Source organism: Diabrotica virgifera, chromosome 3 (genome assembly GCF_917563875.1).
Source record: "Diabrotica virgifera virgifera chromosome 3, PGI_DIABVI_V3a".
Taxonomy (NCBI): Eukaryota; Metazoa; Arthropoda; class Insecta; order Coleoptera; family Chrysomelidae; genus Diabrotica; species Diabrotica virgifera.
The window spans coordinates 274,751,314-274,772,249 of NC_065445.1; the positions used below are offsets into that span (position 1 = coordinate 274,751,314).

The 20,936-nt window shown below is 31.7% G+C and overlaps 2 protein-coding genes across 2 annotated transcripts in view; one reads left to right on the forward strand and one right to left on the reverse strand.

Moving 5' to 3' along the window:
• Positions 1 to 7,497, reverse strand: part of LOC126881725 (NADPH--cytochrome P450 reductase) — a 217,556-nt gene extending 210,059 nt beyond the window's left edge. The window contains exon 1 of the mRNA XM_050646180.1: positions 7,299 to 7,497. The gene's annotated coding sequence lies outside the window, so the exon portion shown is untranslated. The remainder of the gene's footprint in view (positions 1 to 7,298) is intronic.
• Positions 7,498 to 17,995: 10,498 nt separating this feature from the next.
• The window catches only part of LOC114326208 (uncharacterized), a 44,551-nt gene continuing 41,610 nt past the window's right edge, over positions 17,996 to 20,936 (forward strand). The window contains exon 1 of the mRNA XM_050646189.1: positions 17,996 to 18,081. The gene's annotated coding sequence lies outside the window, so the exon portion shown is untranslated. The remainder of the gene's footprint in view (positions 18,082 to 20,936) is intronic.

Here is a 20,936-nt window from a genome sequence, read left to right on the forward strand (position 1 = left end):
TACACCCTGTATAAATTCTCAAAGAAATATTAAAGAAATGAAAGTAGCATTTTCTTTCAATTGGAGCTCCGCTATTCTTCTACACGTGTGTCAAATTACTTTGAATATTTGACCAAATACCAGGTCATAGTCATGGAGCACCACTCCTATTTGCCAGATTTAGCACCCTGCAACGTCTAGCTGTTCCCAAAATTCAAATACTCCTTGACAGGAATCCGCCACAAATCGCAAGAGGATGTAAAATAAATTCGGTGCAACTTCTCAACAGCCAGTAGGAAGATGATATTCAGCACAGTGGACGGTTCGCAGAGAGCAGTCTAAGAATGCAGAAGGGCATTATATTGAAGACAACTAATTTAAAATTATAAAAATTTCTAGATAAAGATGTTAGAACAACAATAATTATATAATATAAAATAAACCGTTTCAAAATTTATTTTGATTAGTCTAATACCTTGAAAGTATTTTTTTACTCCATGTCATATCAACATGCACTATTCATTACAAAAACAAATTACGAATACCTATTACTATCAAACAGGGGGCCATCAGTAATCAGATAATTTGGAGGGGGCCTTATAAAGGTTAAAAAGTGGCCTATAATAGATACAGTTCATTTAATCAAGAGAATGATGTAACTGTCTGAAAATGTTTATGTTGACATGCAATATTTTTGATGTACCAAAACATTGAATTTGTCTTTGAAATGGAGCTAGTTTTATTTCTTAAATTTTATCAACAAATTCCCTGTGAATTAAAAGTACTTAACAAATTGCTGCAATTTTTTTTAATTTTAATATGTCATCTATGAGGAAACAGTTTAAAACTTTATTTCAGCGTTTTATTTGTAGATTAATGAATATTTTATTTTTTTACCCCTAAAATTTGTTTAAATTTAAATATAAACTGAATTATATATATATATATATATATATATATATATATATATATATATATATATATATATATATATAAATCTGCAATAAACTGAATTTTAATTCTTGTTGTATTACTTATAGTGCCAATATCCTTTCAATAAAAAAATTATAAACATCGGCCCCACCAATGAACAAGAAAAATTGTTTATATAAAGGAAGAAGAAGATGCAGAATAAAAGTGGCATTGAATTATACACATATATTAACAATAAATGTGAGGACAAAAATGGTTTGGGTAAATCAGGAAAAGTTAATGTTGTAAAATTTCAATAAGAACCTTCAAAAAAAAATCAGATGGAGCTAAATCTGGCGAATAAAGTAGCTACTTTAATTCCCCGATTTCTGCTTGAATTTAAGCATTAAATGAAAGTTGCATTAATAGCCGTTATTGAAGATTAGTAAAGTTACACAAAAACAGTAATGCCAGGGATTCAAAGAGGTCAGACAGGATGACACACTATACCCAAAGCTTTTTATAAATGACTTTTAAAACCATTGATTGGGTGGATAAAGGGTTAAAGTGATAAATGTAGATAGGGAAAGACTGCACCAGCTGAGTTATGCTGATAATACAGTTTTGATAAGAATCTAGATGAAATCTTTTGATAAGAGAGGAAATCTAGGTGAAATTAACACCATATTAGAAAAACCAGGAAGAGCCTGCAGAGAAATCGGTTTGAAAATAAATATCTTCAACACAAAATACATGATGAACTTCCTGCCCAGTAACAATTCAAAAACTCAGGGAGACGAAGTAGAACTTGTTGATAAATACATATACCTTGGAAAAGAAATTAGAGTAGGCAAGGACAATTAAACAAGGACAAATTAGACAAACAGCACATGGATGAGCAGTGCAAGGAGCTTTAAAACATACTTACATACATACAAATTAATCTGAAGTGGAAAGTCTTTGCTCAATTTTCTGCCAATAATGATCTATGGATCTGAACCACTAATCCTAACAAAAAACAATGCTTCAAAGTTAAGACAGACACAAAAAAGGATAAAGCGTTCAATGATAGAAGTAAAAATAAAAGACAAGCTCACAAGTAAATAAATGAATGAAAACCAGACTTAGATAATTATTTTTCAAGGAATCATCAAACTGGTTGGAACAAAACTGGTTTCCTTAAGTGAAAATATCAAAACTAATGTTCTTTAAAATGTTATAATTATAAACACTATAAATATAGTGTATCAAGGCTTGCTATGCTATTAAACAAGCAGTAAAACATACTAAGTGAGAATTATATCAAAATAAATGAAACTCTACAAGGCAATTTGATTATCATCAGAAATAAGGAATATAAAACAGCCAGAGGCTATCAAAATTTTCTGTTTACATATGGACATATCATGATAATAACAGAGAAAACAAATATGCAAACATTTGAGAGATGTATAGATAGAAAGGGTTGATAAATACAAATATCTGAGAAACTGGATTTCAGAAAATAATAATCAAACAACAGAAATAAGGACCAGGATAGAAATAACAGGAAATGTAATTGATGGATTCGACCGTTACTTGATGGAAGTTCATTTTATCTAACAATAAAACACTGAAAACTTTTGTTTTCTATACTTCCACAAAATTTATTACAACTATGTGACTACAGCTGTTTCGGCAGAGTGACTTTCTCAACTGACTTAGATTACTATGGGTTTGCCTTTTTAAAATCTTTAACTCAAGAGGTTGAGGAGTGGGGAGCTGTTTGTCTCGAGTTGGTCATTCAGAATTATATCTGTATTTTTCAATTTATTAATTTCCATAGATTCTAATCAAGATAGCTTAAGGCCTTTATTTTGAATATGCAGAATTTGAAACTCTTCATTAAAAGGATGATTATGATCTAGAAGGTGAAGTGCGTCTGTAGAAGTGTCTGTTTTTCTATAGTTGAAAGCCCTTTTGTGTTCTGATATCCGTTTGTCAAAGGTTCTGCCAGTTTGACCAATGTAAGTTTTCGGACAGTCACCACAAGTTAGCTTGTAAACACCACTCTGTAGTTGTTTTCTCTTTCGGCTCTTATTGTTTTTAATATATTTGCTTAAGTTGTTGTTAGTTCTGAAAGCTGGTGTTATTCCTTTCTTTTTTATGTATCTGGCTATTTTTGTTGTTATCTTGCCAGTATATGTGATAGAGCAGAAGGTAGTGGGTTCTTTCTGTTGTGGTGGATAGACTAATTTCACACGTATTTATGAACCAGATTGTAACAACAATTTCTAAACATTCCGTATTTAAACAGTTCTTATATTGGTGAAGATATGTGGATGATATACTAGTATGCTTTACAGGAACTAACAGGCAACTTGACCAATTTCTATCATACATTAATTCACTTCATAGTAATATTGAGTTTACAATAGAAACCGAACAGAATAAAGTCCATAAACTTTCTAGATGTAACAATTACCAGACTACACAACAAACATGAGTTCTCCGTATATCATAAACCTACCCATACTGACACAACTATACAGAATTCATCATCCAGTCCTACACAACACAAATCAGCAGCCTACCATAGTATGATACATAGACTGACAGAAATTTCCATGTCAAAAAATAACTTCGAGATAGAACTGAACATCATTAAACACATAGCAGTAAACAATGGCTATAACGAACAAACAATTAACAAAATTTTAAACCAAAAACTCCATAAGAAAGCCCTGAAATTAGTCTATCCACCACCACAGAAAGAACCCACTACTTTCTGCTCTATCACATATACTGGTAAGATATGTGATATGTGACACCAGCTTTCAGAACTAACAACTTAAGCAAATATATCGAGAACAATAAGAGCCGAAAGAGAAAACAACTACAGAGTGGTGTTTACAAACTAACTTGTAGTGACTGTCCGAAAACTTACATCGGTCAAACTGGCAGAACTTTTGACAAACGGATAGCAGAACACAAAAGGGCTTTCAACAATAGAAAAACAGACACTTCTACATACGCACTTCACCTTCTAGATCATAATGATTCTTTTAATGAACAGTTTCAAATTCTGCATATTCAAAATAAAGGCCTTAAGCTACCTTTATTAGAATCTATGGAAATTATTAAATTGAAAAATACAGATATAATTCTGAATGACCAACTCGAGACAAACAGCTCCCCACTCCTCAACCTCTTCAGTTAAAGACTTTAAAAAGGCAAACCCATAGTAATCTAAATCACTTGAGAAAGGCACTATGTCGAAACAGCTGTAGTCGCATAGTTGTAATAAATTTTGTGGAAGTATAGAAAACAAACGTTTTCAGTGTTTTATTGTTAGAACAAGAAATGTGTTTGTAAAAATGAAAACAATTCTCTGCAATAAAAACCTTAGATTAGAACTGAGAGTAAGTGCTCTGGGATGTTACATGTTCTCAATACTACAATATGGATGTGATAGCTGCAATACTCAAGCAAGAACACATAAATAAGCTACAGTCATTTGAAAGATGGTGCTACAGGATGCTTAAAACAGCATGGACACAGAAGAAAACGAACACAGAAGTATTGCGAGAAATGGGCAAAGAATACGAAACAATAAACACAATAAACATAAGAAAGTTACAATGTCTGGGACACATAATGAGGGGACAATGATATGAAATGAAGAGTGGATATACATATACAGGGTGTCCTGAAAATATTGGTCATAAATTATACCACAGATTCTGAGGTCAAAAATAGGTTGATTGAACCTCACTTACCTATATATAGTAATGCACACAAAAAAAGTTACAGTCCTTTGAAGTTACAAAATGAAAATCGATTTTTTTTTCATATATCGAAAACTCTTAAGAGTTTTTGTATTGAAAATGGACATGTGGCATTCTTATGGCAGCAACACCTTAAAAAAAATTAAAGTGAAATTTGTGCACCCCATAAAAATTTTATGAGGGATTTGTTCCCTTAAACCATCCCAAACTTTTGTGTACGTTCCAATTAAATTATTATTGTGGCACCATTAGTTAAACACAATGTTTTTAAAACTTTTTTGCCTCCTAGTACTTTTTCTATAAGCCAGTGTTTATCGAGATATTTTGAATATTTGTCGTATCCACCACATATTTGTATAATATGGTTAAGTAAGATTATAGAGACCTGTTAATAATCTGAAAATTTATTTGTAATTTACATTTTTAGGTATATTTTGAAAAAAAGCCACATCTCGATAAAAGGTGACTTATGAAAAAAAAAACTAAAAAGCAAAAAAGTTTTAAAAACACTGTGTTTAACCAATAGTACCACAATAATAGTTTAATTGGAACGTACACATTCATTTGGGGTTTTTAAAGAAACAAAACCCCCATAAAATTTGTATGTAAATATATTAAAAGAGAAGCCGCATCTCGATAAAAACTGGCTTATCGACAAAATACTAAGAGGAAAAAAAGTTTTAAAAATGTTGTGTTTAACTAATGGTACCACAATAATGAATTAATTTGAACGTGCACAAAAGTTTGGGAGGGTTTAAGGGAACAAAACCCCCATAAAATTTTTATGGGATGGACAAATTTCACTATAATTTTGTTTTAAGATATTCCTACGATAAGAATGATACATGTCCATTTCCAATAAAAAATCTCTAATAGTTTTCGGTATATTGAAAAAAATCGATTTTCATTTTGTAACTCCAAAGGGCTGTAACTTTTTTATGAGCACATTTTTACTACAGTAAGTTAGGTTCAATCGAACTATTTTTGACCGCAGAATGTGTGGTATAAATTATGACCAATCTTTTCGGGACACTCGTCAGTAGGTCTTTCGAAACTCGTCTCCAGGCTTGTGTAGACGTTATGTGAGGTAACTTTGAACACCTTTTATAAGAAACATACAAAGCACGTTGAACATTTTTTTATTTAATTTAGTTTTCTTAATAAATTTTAGTAAATTAAAGTATTGTTATTAATAACTAAGTAATACATATTGTTATCAACAATAAAACTAAAATATCTCGAAAACTAATAACTTTAGGTATAGGGAATATTTAAAAGATATGCAAGTATACTGATAGAACTTTTCGATAATAATATAAAATACAGGGTGTTCCATTTAAAAATATGAAGAAATTCTTTTATTTACATTTTGACTTACCCTGTATACAATTTGTGTAGTTATAAAAAAATTGTACATTGTTGCAAAACTACTTCAATATTGACAGTCAAAAGCAGTAAAAAAATAAGTTTATATTACACCGTTAGAAACATACAGGACGATCATATCAGTTTGATTTTTTAATAAAAGTGCTCGTAACCGTAACTATGAAACACTCGCTATAACCCTAGACAAGTGTTATATCTCTTGAATCAGAAAAATGTAGAGAAACCAGATTTTGAATAAAATACAGGGTGTTCCATTTAAAAAACCTAACTTTGGTTTGGCACCGTGTTATGGAGGACCCTGTATATTTCTCAATAATTTTAAAAGTGTACATTATATAACTTACATTACATAACATACATTACATAACTTTTATTAACAACTTTTTTCATATATTGTATAATAACAGATATATTGTACTTTGTCACAGAAGTTGATCACCCTGTATATGATGATTTATATTTAATGTTTATTAAAAACTTTTGATATACAATGTGTGTTTTTTTTTGACGGGCGGGCCCGCAACTGGTACCAGGGCCCGATGATCTATCAGTAAGTAAATCAGTACGCCACTGGATATCAACCTCTGATTGGGAGATGGCTCTTAAGTCAAGTAATTATCAAAAATTCAAAACTAATGTTCTTAGAAATACATACTAAATAAACAGTAAAATACAGTTTATAGTATTTTTACTACAAAAGCGATATTACATAGGTGAAAATTTTTGAGGTAAGAGAACTGTCAAAACATTAGAATGTGACTTTTCATTATTGCCATGTTTATTATAAACATGGCAATAATGAAAAGTCACATTCTAATGTTTTGACAGTTCTCTTACGTCAAAAATTTTCACCTAGGTAATATCGCTTTTACAGTAAAAATACTATATCAAGATTTCCTGTGCTATTAAACACGCAGTAAAACGCAGTAAGTGAGAATTATATCAAAATAATTGAAAGTTCTGAAGTTACAAGGCGATTTGATTATCATCTAATAAGAAAAAATAAAAAAAACAGCACAAGCTATCAAATCAAAACTTTCGGTTTCCATAGGGACGGAAACATAGCATTCAAGGTCAATTGCTAATTAAATATACAAAATGATTTAAATCGCACGTTTTATATGTCGGTAGTGTCAAAGGTCGTAATGAATGTATTAAAATATTTGATGAAAATCAACTGACCTGACATATCATACAAGTAGCATAACCTTCAAAACTAGGAAATTTTTTATCTGTATAAATGCACGCACTTACCTAATGTTTATTGTTGCAGCTATTAGTTGTAAATTCACTAATTGTTATTAATAATTACACATAAAATTAGTCCAGACAGAAACGTGCGACGTGATATCGATATAAGATAATTTCACCGATTCGCGTTTGCTTTTTAAGGATTTACGTCACAGTCACAACACTAAAAATTGCGACTTGCGACTGCGAGTGTGTTGGATTGATGGCGGTGTTGCCAAGATGTGGATGGATTTATGGTGTTTAGGTAAATTTCGTGGATTTTTTTTGTTTTTTCTGTTTCTTTGTTCTTCATGTACCATGTCCTTACAAAACGTTGGATATCATCATAGTATTAAGTGCATTCGCGGGTGCCTGTCGGCGACAAATTAGCAGCAAAACGCATGCGCACTTTAAAATGATATAAATAATATCGTTAATAGATAAATATACAAGGTATATTTACCTAGTATAATTTAATAATTAGTTATTAATATTAATTAAAAGTAAATATACCTTGTATATTTATCTATTAACGGTATTATTTATATTAAGTGAGGTTAGAAATTGTCGGCGACAATTTGTCAAATGTACCCGCGAACGCACCTTATTAATTTTATTCGCCGCCACCCTAAATACACCGCGCGTCATTAAAAAAAAAGAATGTGTGTGTACTTTGTACGCACGTAAGAAGTTATAGGTACTTCTATTATGTATATAATTTCAACGAAATAAATATACTTAGCAGTTACAATACAAAAAATTAACAATAATTACCAAAAATTGACCAAAACTTAACAATGCCAAAAATAAAAAAAAAAGGAACATGAATCGTCCGGGATTTGAACCCGCGATCTGTCGATCTCTGGTCCAATGCCCTACCAACCAGGCTATCAAGGCGTCTGTTATTGACGTTTCGGATATGTATACATAATTACACATCACGGTGACAAGTGAAATATGAAAATAGATATTTTATTATTTTACGCCCAAGGAAGACAAATCCAAAGACACAAAAATTATAATAAATAATACATTTACTAAAAAACACTAATATATTATTTTAATGGCTTATTTGCGCTGATACATAATTTGAAAGATTAGCAACGAACAACATACTATTGAACGTAAAGAAATAAATTATTAATCACCTAGGTAGATCTTGGCCATAGAAATAAGTTGCTTTAAACTGCTGTTAAATATATCGCAGTAAATACTTAAGGCAATATAATAGCTGCACATGACGAATAGAGGAGAATTCAACATAAGGTTAGTTCTAGCTTGTGTATTTCTAAATGTAATCGAATTTCTTACTGGATAAGACGGATAAGATTATAATAAATATACAATAAAATGTTTTAATAATAGTCATCTTACTCCTGAGGAAGACAAATCCAGACACAAAAATTATAATAAATATATTTACTAAAAACACTAATATATTCTTTTCACACCTTTTCGTGCACTGATATATTTATACATAACTAGAAAGATTTGGCAACTAAACGCCATACTGTCTGTGTTCGCATGCGCGCAGTATTATGAAATTTTACTCTCAATCGCGCCTAAAGAAATATAACTTCAAAAAGGTGACCTAGAATTTGTGGCATTTTTTAAAATTTGTACGAATCCTAGATATAAGAAATTGATTGTCATTAGATATTTGTGGAAAGTAGGGCCTGTTGTTCGAATGCTAATCAACAATGATTACTATCAAATATTTAATTACTGTCACAACTGTCAATGTCAACTTTGGTTGGGTTGCTGAAAACATAATTATTGATTACAATTATGAAATTAGTCAATCAATTATGTTAATAATTGTTATGTTAATTGATTAACTAATCTCATAATTATAATCAATTGCGTTTTCAGCAACCCAACCAAAGTTGACATTGACAGTTGTGACATTAATTAAATATTTGATGGTGATCATTGTTGATTAGCGTTCGAACAACCGGCCCTAAGAATATATTCTAATGCAGTATATACAATCATTTCTTATAATATAACAAATGCCGAAAAAAACTGCTCCCAAAATGATGATTTTAAGGGAAAATTAAAAATATTTTCTTTATAGGGTAAGGAAAGGTATATTATTGGTGATACAAGTAATTTGGTTATAATTTTTAATCAGATTACAACACAGTTCCCTATGCAAGCACATTCATGACACAGCGCTAGTAAGTTGTTACGAGTGTAAGCAGGACAAACGTATATTACGATTTCGCAATGCGCGCATCCGCTTTTAGTAAACATACTGTTTTGACCGTTGCGTTGTGCAACAGTCGGCAGTGGAGCCATTTCTTATCGAATGTGAGAGACGGTTACATATTTATTGAAAAAATTGCTGTTTTCTTTATAAAACCATTAAATAAACTAATTATCAATAAAAAATCTGGTAAGTTAAATTCCTTAAATTGTGGTTGTTTCACCAAATTTTCTAACCACTATCACCAATATACCTTACCGTGTCACCAACTTACCTAACATAAGTTTGTATGTCAATTTGACATTTATTACTATCATTATTATTCATTTTTTGTTAAATTAACTCTTCTACATAAATATTTACTTTAAATAATAAGTAACATAATAAAGTAAAAAATTATTTCTTGCTTAGTTGTTAAAGTCCTATATTATTAGTATTTTTCATTTTTATCACCAATATACCTTTCCTTACCCTATATTTTTTCTGTTTTCTTTATAAAAATTACAATAAAGTCATGATTTTAATATTATCTATTACCAGCCCACCTCTATTTTGAACTACACTTTTCATTCGAATTGGCATTGAATTGATCAAATTTTGGATGTTTTCTTGAGGAAAAGCTTCCAATTCTTCCATGGGAGTCAAGCAAAGCTGCTCACGATTTAATGGAACACGTAATCTGTTTCTTACTCTTCTTTTGAGATGGTCCCAAACATGCTCAATTGGATTCAACTCTGGATTTTGAGCCGGCCAATTCATTTTTGACACATCGACGATAAGACCGCTAATGTAAGAGCTAATAATGTGTTGTTCTGAAGCTATTTCCTTGTGGCATTTTTATAATCAACTATTTTTAATGGGAAATAAGCCACAATTTTACCAAAAAAAAGATTTTATTAACTTTTCGAAGCCCAAATCGGGTTTCGTTGTCAAAATACAAAATACTACTGATTTTCGTTGTCTAAATCAGTAGTATTTTGTATTTTGACAACGAAACCCGATTTGGGCTTCGAAACGTTAATAAAATCATGTTTTTTGGTAAAATTGTGGCATATTTTCCATTGAAAATAGTTGATTGGCTAATAATGTGATTTCGAACAACTTCAAATTGAAATCTGGAGTTCGGCAGGGAGGTATAATATCCCCTATTAGATTCGATATATGTAGTAAACACATTACCTATGCGTGAAGTTTTTCAGAAATGGCAAATGGGGGCAACTATGGGAGGAAGAAAAATTATAGTCCGACCATGTGCTGATGATACGGATATATTAGATTAGCGTCTTCACCAGAAGAACTGAAACAAATTATGAATAAGCTGGGCATAGTGAATACGGAATATGGTTTGAAAATAAATATACAAAGAACGAAAGTAATAATCATCGATAAAAACAGAAACAATCAAACAGAGATAAGAAACATGACAGGCTATGAAGTGGTCAGACTATTTAATTCCGTTATTATTAACAATAGACTCATCAGAATAGTCAAATCGGCAATAGTCAAACTCACAAAAATACGGATAGTAATTGGAGTAAAGTATGCTAAATTTGCAGTTACTCGAGCGTTATGGGGACCAATTGGGTTGTGATTATTAGGTCCTAAAACCAAAAAAAGATAAGTAAAGTTCTCCATTTAAGTGGGGACTTTCCATTTTTAATTTAATTTTCCATTTCCAACAATCGTTTTTTCCGATTATAGCGCCATCTATCCATAATGAGGTGTAAAGCTAGTTCGCGTCAACAGGATAATACTGTACGTGCACTCTGGATAATCTAAATGGACTAGCACAAGAGGCGCCAGACAATCTTTTCCAAGATCTCCTGGCAGAAAGATATCACAGTTTTTTAAGTAATTAAATATGAGACAACTACTAATAAATGGACTGTACGAGTGTGCCAATTTAGTATCGAAGGCATGAGAAGAGCAAACATTTAGTGGAGGACTGTCCGATCATATCCTACGATGGCAGTCGATTGAATATGTCAACTAAATTTTTGTATGTAAAAATTAATTATTATTTACAATGACTTTTTATTTATGTACAAAAACTGTGATGTAGACATACGCTAAATAATAAATATCCATAATTTGAAAAAATGTCTCGAATAAAAGTTGCTTATTTTGTTAGCACGTGATGTTGAACTGTTGAACCACATACATCGCACAAATAATTCAATACTAGAACTTAACATAAAAGCCAGACTTGCCATATATTTTGGACATATGTATAGTAAAACCGATTTACCTGCAACCGCGACGATAAGAGACCACTGACGTTCGTTTATGCGGTGCAAGTGACTTTGAGGGTTTCAGTTAAAACTGTTATACTATACCTATAACTAGAAGAAGAGAATGCAACGTAACGGACAAAAGATCGAGAGGAAAATATCCAGTACGACGGTCGGACTTAATAAAGAGCATGACTGGTGACTGGTTACTCATTCACTATTTAAAGCCAAGCAACAAATAGTCAAACAAATTACATGACGCAACTACACCCTTACGAAGAAGAAAATATAGAGGAGTACGATGTGCAGAAGATGGCCTTTGAATTATAACCGGCCTTGTATTATTATTCACACATGTCCAGGAAAAACAACAAATTCGGATACAAAAATATAAATCTTATTATTTCTGGTAATGATATGGCAACGTCGCGGAATGCTTATTTTATAACATGTTTGAAAAGCTGTAAGTATACCGGGTGTATCAACAGGTGATTCTGATTCTATATTTTTTAGTGACATTGTGGAAGAAACAGTATGTATAGCGAATGTCTATGCCCGAAAAATCATCAGATCAAGAATAATCCACAGGTGGTTAAGCACAGAGAATTAGATTAGCTATATTTTAAATTATAGATACAGATAAGGAAAATTCGATATGAGCGATAGGTACTTATTTTGAACTCTACTTTGAGTTTTTGATAAAAATAAATTATTGCATTTATCAAGGACACAAATATTGCTTTTGTCGTTTTTCCATGTAAAAACATATAATGTTACAGTTCAAGTTGATTCTCAGTTAGAGTTGACTCCAACTAGTTGGAGTCAACTCCAACTGAAACGAGCAGTAAAAGTTGATTTTAAAAACTTAAATCAACTTTTACTAGTTGGAGTTGACTCTTCCTGGATCGATTCAGTAAATGTTGATTATACGAGAATCTCAAGTGCATTTTTGATGAGTGTGCGTTTCTTTGTTTTGACCGTTTCAACTACTTATTAGTATAGTCTGTAACGTCGCCCCCGTGAGGTAAATTATTCTGATTCGATTTTTTGCACAAACTTACTCAAAGAAATACATCCGTATAACAATCCTTATAACAAATACACAGGGTGTCAAGCAGTACCGCGGTCGAAAAATTGTTTAACCAATTTCAGTAAAGTCAGTCAGTAAAGTGACTCTTTATCGAACGAGTCTCATATTACGAGCAGAGGAACAGACGCGTTCTATAAAGAGTATTGAGGTGGTGCGTACAAAATTGTATCGTTAATCATAAAAAACATTAACACTTACTTACAACTTTGAGGAAATTTTTTTAATTTTAGACGAAATAAAAAATTGGTATGACAGTAATGACAGTACTGACAGATGACTTTTGAATGATGGCCGGTTTTGATGTTTAATCGGTAGTTATCAATATTGTATACCTACCTAATTACTAAATCTGTAAAGTTTTGATTTATTTTGTATGAGTATAATTGCGAAACACTACAGAATTTTACTTTTTGACATAAATTTTATTAATAATAAGATAAATTTTGTACAATATTTTTAATAATTAAAGTAAATAAATTTTAATTTCACTCAAATAAATAATCGATTGCTGCCATTGACCACTTACATTCAATCTCGGTTAATTTGATTAATTATCGCGGCAGGTAAAGTAACATTCTTCTTTCAATACAACAAAGTGTTACTTTACTGCCGAAAATGAGTACAATAATGAATGATTTTAGTGAAGTTTGGCGATAAACAATGATTTTAAACAAATTCGCAAAAATACATAGTTTTTTCACTTCGTACAAATTTTTTTTAGATCCGTTGGGCCTTTTTTTCTCTAAAATTGACTGTTGTCGAGTTATTAGCGACTTAAAATTTGAAAAACGCCAAAATAATCATTTTCAAGGTTTAATAACTCGGTTAAAGATAATTATTGTGAAAGTCGAGCGAGCGGCCGTGGAGTAACGGCATAATCGCTGGCCTCATACGCCAGTGCACGTGGGTTCGAGCCCTGCTAAAGACAAACCATTTTCATTTTCAATAATGACACGAGCCGTCTCACCGTGCCTCGGAGAGCACGTTAAGCAGTCGGTCCCCTGGGCTAGTGTACATCGACACTAGTTACTTGAATCAGGGTTAAAGATGTAATTGGCGCCGGAACTGTCCGAAAGGCAAAAATGCCATACGATATTATATATTATGAAAGTCAGAAACTAAAAAAATCAAAGATTAAAGCTACCTCTATAAGATCCTGAAGAAATTTTTGTCATTATTTCATTAATAATATATTATTTTTAATTATCAGCAATGAGCGCTAAGAGCGTATTGAGGCGATCGTCAATGTGAGTGCGAGTAAGATGCGCCATTGGACTGCTGGAATGGTGCATCTCTTTAGCACTCACCATTGACGGCCGCCTAGTACGCACTTAGCGCTCATTGTTAATAATTAAAGATAAAGCTTGGTAATAAAATAATGACAAAAATTTCTGCTGGATCTTGTAGAGGGGGCTATAAACTTTGATTTGGTCACTTTCTGACTTTCATAATAATGGATTTTAACCGAGTTATTAAGCCTTGAAAATGGCTATTTTCGCATTTTTCAAATTTTAAATCTCGTATAACTCGACAACAATCAATTTTAGAGAAAAATCACAAAATACCTTTTTTTGCTCAGAATAACCCAAATGATCTAAAAAAAAAATTGTTCGAAGTGAAAAAATTATTTTTGTGAATTTGTCTAAAAAAATTGTTTAAAAAACAATTTATCGATCAAGGTACTGCCTGGCACCCAGTAGATTTGTTATAAGGACCTCTTTTTGAGTAAGTTTGTGCAAAAAATTCGAATCGGAGTAATTTACCTAACGGGGGCGACGATACAGTCTAGACTAATTTGAACATATTCAGTAGGAAACATTTAATTTCTAGAATCGGCTGTTTGTGTGAATCAGAATCAACTTTTGCTAAATGGCATTGGGAAGAGTATACTTTTCCTAGTTGGAGTCTACTTTTACTAGTAAATGTTGAATATAAATCTTTATTTTATATTTATAATCAACTTTTACTGAAACCAGCCGTTAGAGTTGACTCCAACTATGTAGTTGGAGTCAACTCCAACTGGATAATCAACTTGAACTGTAACATATACACTAACACTACCTACTCCAAGAACTTAACGCTTCTTCTTCTTCTTCTTCTTCAGCCTTCAGTAACCCAACTTTGGATATAGGCCTCCCCAATTCAATCCAGTGTTGTCTATTTTGCGCCACCTGTTTCCAGTTGTGTCCTCCAAACTTCTTTATGTAATCAGCTCATCTCATTTGTGGCCTTCCTCTACGTCTTCTTCCTAATCACGGTCTCCATTGTTGTATTTCGTGATTCCATCTTTTATCCTTCAATCGGGCATTGTGTCCTGCGAAGCTCCATTTTAATTTGGCAGCATGTTCTCCTGCGTCTTTTACTTTGGTTTTGCTTCTAATCCATTTATTTGTTTTTTGAAGTTATACTTCTTTACGGGCGTAATGACGGTGAAATTTTATATGGAAAACCTAGCGACCGGGCGCATGCGCATTATAACTTTGTTCTGATTGGATGTTCAAATGACATGACAAAAATTATCCAATATGACAGCTGTGGGACTGTGGTTTGGTTATAATGTATGCTTGTTGCGTTTTAAAATTTGTAGGAAGAGAAACAACAAACAAAAAGTTAGTTAATGCCTTTTTAAATCGTTTTCATATTATATTTTTGGACTTATTTACATAGAAGAGATGATTGTTGCATGCCAATGTGAAAGCTCATCAAACTGTGACTAATGAGTGCCGCAGATCTCGCTTATTCAAAGCTAAAGAATCTTTCACTGGTAAGTGTTTTATAAATAGTTGATCAAATTTTGTTATGATATTTGAACATAGCCACTTTGCACGACGCAAGTGATTGCGAAATTTATTAGTCGTTATACGGGCTCCGATACTTACCTTGAACCTACCAAAATACATAAGTAGTATGTAATACTTTTATTTACATCATTTGATTACCATCAAAATTTCTATCAATATTCACCTAATATATTGTTTTCTTACTATATGTTTTGTTGTATTTTTTCAATTCTAAATCATTTCAATTCAAAATCAAAATAATTTGATTTACATAAGTTAAAAATGTCAAAAGGTTAATCTGTTTAGTTAGACGATCTTCGCACATAATGACAAGCTGTCTCTGTGGCCAAGTTTTAATGCGAGTGAATCCCAATACAACGGAAATACCAGCCGCGTGGTAAGTTGGTTCGAATCCCAATAGAAACTTTTATTTTTTTATTTTTTTTATACATTTTATGATTGTAAGTATATTTATTATATAATTTTATTTTCAGAAAATACGTATTTAGTTAAAAAATTTTCCAATTGATGTTCAGAAATCATTTGTGGCATTTTTAATAAGTTTGTGTATGTTTTATTTTTTTATTATTTTAATTTTTGGCACTGTTTTAATAAAAATGTTTGAGAAGTAGTAAGTATAAATTAATTTAATATTTAAATAAAATATAAATAAAAAGTATATTAATTTCGTTTATAATCATATAATCATATAATAGAATTATAACTTCTTACGTGCGTACAAAGTACACACACATTCTTTTTTTATCTATTCTATGAGCCTCACCCCGAGCATTGATCTTTCCATCGCTCTCTGTGCCTTTACTATTTTATCCATAATCGAATGAATAATCTGGCATCTGAAGCTACACCTAATTTACAAGCTAATCTTCTTGAAACTAATGCTATTGATTTATTATCAAATATGGTTGCATTCAATAATCTTTTTCAGTGCTCGAATATTGTGAATGAGAGAGGTGTTCTATTGGATTTAGTATTTTCTCAAAGTCTTCTCATAGTCTCAAAATCAATAGATGATCTCATTACCCCCGATAATCACCACCCTCCACTTGTAACTTCTGATTTAAAAATACTAACACTGATAACATTCCTGAACAATATTATTACGATTTTAAAAATGCAAACTTTGAAGTTATTAATGATTGTTTAGGTGCAGTTTTGTGGGATGATTTGCTGTTGGGTAAGTCTTTAGATGAAATGATTAATATATTTTACGATGTCTTATTTTCAATAATCGAGATCCATGTCCCCATCAAAAAAAAATCTGCTAAGAAATTTCCTCCGTGGTTTACACCTGAATTACGGGAACTAGTTATACGGAAAAAAATAGCACACCAAGAACACAGGACATTGTTGAATTTAGACAGTTACGACAAATTTTCGTGCCTTAGATCTCAGTGTAAAGTACTCTCTGAACAATGCTATAGTCAGTATGTGAGTGATGCCCAGGCTGACAGTAGGTTGTTTTGGAAATTTGCAAATGCCAATAAGGACCAGAATTCTCTACCTTCTGAAATGTTCCTTGATAATGTTAGGTCCAATTCTATGTCTGAATCTGCCAATCTGTTTGCTTCTCATTTGCTATCCGTGTATCGTAAGGATAATATAACTCAACATCAAATACTCGTAACTGATAATGATCAGAATGTTTCTAATTATTCTGTTAGCATCTCCGAAGTCTATCAACATCTAACTAATCTGAAACCATGGAAAGGTCCGGGTCCTGATGCAGTACCTCCTATCTTATTGAAATACTGTAGTTTTGTATTAGCTCGTCCCTTATATTATATATTCAATGAGTCATTATCATCAGGTCAATTCCCAAGTTACTGGAAATTGAGTTATATAACACCAATTTATAAAAGCGGTAATAAACATGATATAAAGAACTATCGTCCTATATCTATATTAAGCACCGTTCCCAAACTGTTTGAAGCCATATTAACAGAATATCTATCATTAGTATTTAGGCACAAAATAGCGTCTCAACAATATGGATTTTGCAGTGGCAGATCTACAGAAGTCAACCTTCTATATTTTATTAGTTATATAACACAAGCAATGGAGGCAGGTCATCAAGTTGATGCTATTTATACAGACTTATCAAAAGCATTTGACAGAGTTAATCATGAGCTCCTATTAACTAAACTTGAAAATTTTGGTATCACTGGATCGTTACTAAAATGGTTTGCAGATTATATTTCCAATAGAAAACAAATTGTACGTTTTAACAGTATTAAATCCAATGAAATTTCTGTAACTTCTGGCGTACCACAAGGATCCCACTTGGGACCTTTATTGTTTAATCTGTTTATTAATGATACAGTTAAAAGTTTTCACCATGGTGTGGTACTCCTATTTGCTGATGATTTAAAGGTATTTTCTGTCATAAGGTCAAGTGAAGATGCTGAAAAATTACAAGACGACTTGACTAAACTTCAAAGTTGGTGCATCAATAATGGTATGGAACTGAATACAAGTAAGTGTCATGTCATGCGTTTTTATCGAACTAATAACCATTTACTATATGATTACAGTATTAATACATCTGTTCTTTCATCACAAACTGTAATCAAAGATCTTGGAATATGGCTAGATACCTCACTAACTTTTCATGAGCACTTTAAAACCATCATTAACAAATCTTTGAGGCTTCTTGGACATATCAAACGAGTTACTTCTGATTTTACGTCCATCCAACCATTAAAGATTCTATATTGTTCGTTGGTTAGATCTCATCTGGAATATTGCTCTTCGGTGAGGTCTCCCTATTATCAGTTGTATAGTGATAAAATTGAGAATGTGCAACATAAATTCCTTAGACATGTTGCGTTTAAACTTGGCCAGTATATGCATTATGACGATATTTTACAGATGCTAAATATTACTACATTAAAAAGCCGTCGATTACATCACGACTTAATTCTATTATTTAAGCTGGTTAACTCACAAATCGACTGCCCAGATATGTTAGCCAAAATTAATTTCGCAGTTCCCAACCGCCAGACAAGACAATTGGTTTCATTTTCTGTACCAATGCATAGAACAAATTATGCTCATTATTCGTTCTTATCTCGAAGCCAAAGAATTGAAAGTCAATTTCAGGAACTGGACTTTTCCTACAGCTTAAATAGATTCAAGGCCGTATTGTCAAATATCACTTGACGACAGTTATTATCAGATGTAGGTACCTACTTTTTATGTTTATTATTTATATTATTTGTCTGTGTACTTTCATGTTTAATTGTCTTGTAATTTTTAGCTTATAAATGTTTTATTTTGTTTTAAACCTTTGACATGTTAATTGTATTTTTTTAAATTATTGTAGTTGTTTTAAAATTGTACTTATTTTGTAAAATGGGTTCGCCCGTAAATAAATAAATAAATAAATAATCCATATTGGCCTTGGTGAGTGTCCACGTCTGTGAACCATACGTAGGTATAGGAAGGATACACTGATTGTAAACTCTGGTTCTCAAATGTTGTTCTATTTTAGTGTTTTTCAAGATCCAACTCATTTTTCTAAATCCTGCCTACGCTAACCTTATTCTTCTGGTAATTTCGGCAGTATGATTTTCTTTATTAAATTTCGTTATCTGCCCCAGCTAGATGTATTCGCTTATTGTTTCTAAATCTATGTCATTCAACGTTATTTTTGTAATGTTCGGTGGATTCGTCATTACTTTTGTTTTTTCCAAGTTCATCTTTAAGTTCATCGTTAAGTTAAAGTCCAAGACTTTAAGACCTACTTTTTCCGAAGCTTGAAATAGTTGCGTCATCATGGTCTGTAATTCTTCGAAACTTGTAGCGAATATTACAATGTCATCAGTAGTGATGAGCAAGACTGGTCTTGGTCTTGCGGTCTTGGTCTTGGTCTTGCAGCAAGACCAAGACCAAGACCAAGACCAAGACCGCCTTTTGGTTGCAAGACCAAGACCAAGACCAAGCTTGCAAGAACAAGACCAAGACCAAGACCGGACCTTGCAAGACCACGCAAGACCAAGACCAACCTGCAAGACTCTTGCACTTATTTGAGAAAAATTGGTTTTTATTATTTAACTTTATTTTTTTAGTTCAATAATATATACTGACATTGTAAGAAACCTTAAACAATATCGAATTTTTAAAATACATAATATTTTGGTTATATTTTTAAGTCGTTTTGATTAAGCCAAACGGTTTGCATTTTCTCAACCTTCAAAATGTCCAGAAGGCAAGTTTTCAAACGGCTACAGTTCAAGGACAATTGAAATTACTTGTAAGACAAAAAAATGTAATTATAGATAGGGTAATCCATTTTAAAAAATGCAATTAAAAACGGTTTTTATGTACCAGTAGTTTTCGCTTTTTTGTCTAATAAAAATACTGACACTTATTTAAATTCTTTTCGCATAATCTAGGAAAAATATAGGTTGTTAAATTTAAAATTAATACAAAAAATATCATAATAGATTTTGAAAAGGGATTTACAATGCTGTGAAAGCATTGTGGCCTGAATAAAAAATAACTGGTTGTCGATTGTAATGTGTCAAGCTTGGTATCGCAAAATCCAAAGCTTAGGTTCAGTTTCTGAATATAAAGACAAAAATTCCGATACTGGGAAATTTGTAAAATTATTTTTTGGATTAATTTTTTACAATCAACGAAGGTTGGAAGTTGAATTATTTGTGAAAATCCCGGATGACAAACGCGTAAAGAATTTTACTTATTTCATAGTTGAAAACTATTTGGAAGAATCTAGGTTTTCCCCAGAAAGTGCAAGTACTACAAATAGTATGTGCCGCACTTGAAATGAATGCGCATAATTTCAGTGTGTTTTAAATTCTAGTTTTTACTACCCACATTCAAATATTTTCAACTTTTTAAATGTCATAATGGGTATTCAATCCAAAAATATGTGAAAATAAAAAGTGCGAATAACTCGTGTTACGAGAGCAATGTAGTTTAAATAAAACTAAAGAACTGCAAGATAACAAATTACAGAATTACATTAGGTTTAGTTATTATGTTATAGTATTAGGTCTATAAATAGGTATGGTAAATATGTACGTATTTACTAAAAAGTATGTTTTAGTTAGTTTATAAAAAAAGTTAATTATATTAAATAATGATTAAATAGAGTAAAAAATATTTGATTTTTGTGTTCTCTTAAAAAAATTTAATTTACGTTCTTACATTTGACCCTCGCAGGATAAATACTACAGTGTTCGAGTGAAAGGAGCAGATAATTATGTGTTAACAACTATAAACCGTTTATCCATTTTCGTAAAATCCGTAAATTGAAGGTCCCCGACCATTTGTGGCACCTTTAAGAAGCTCTTTTTCTTCAACATT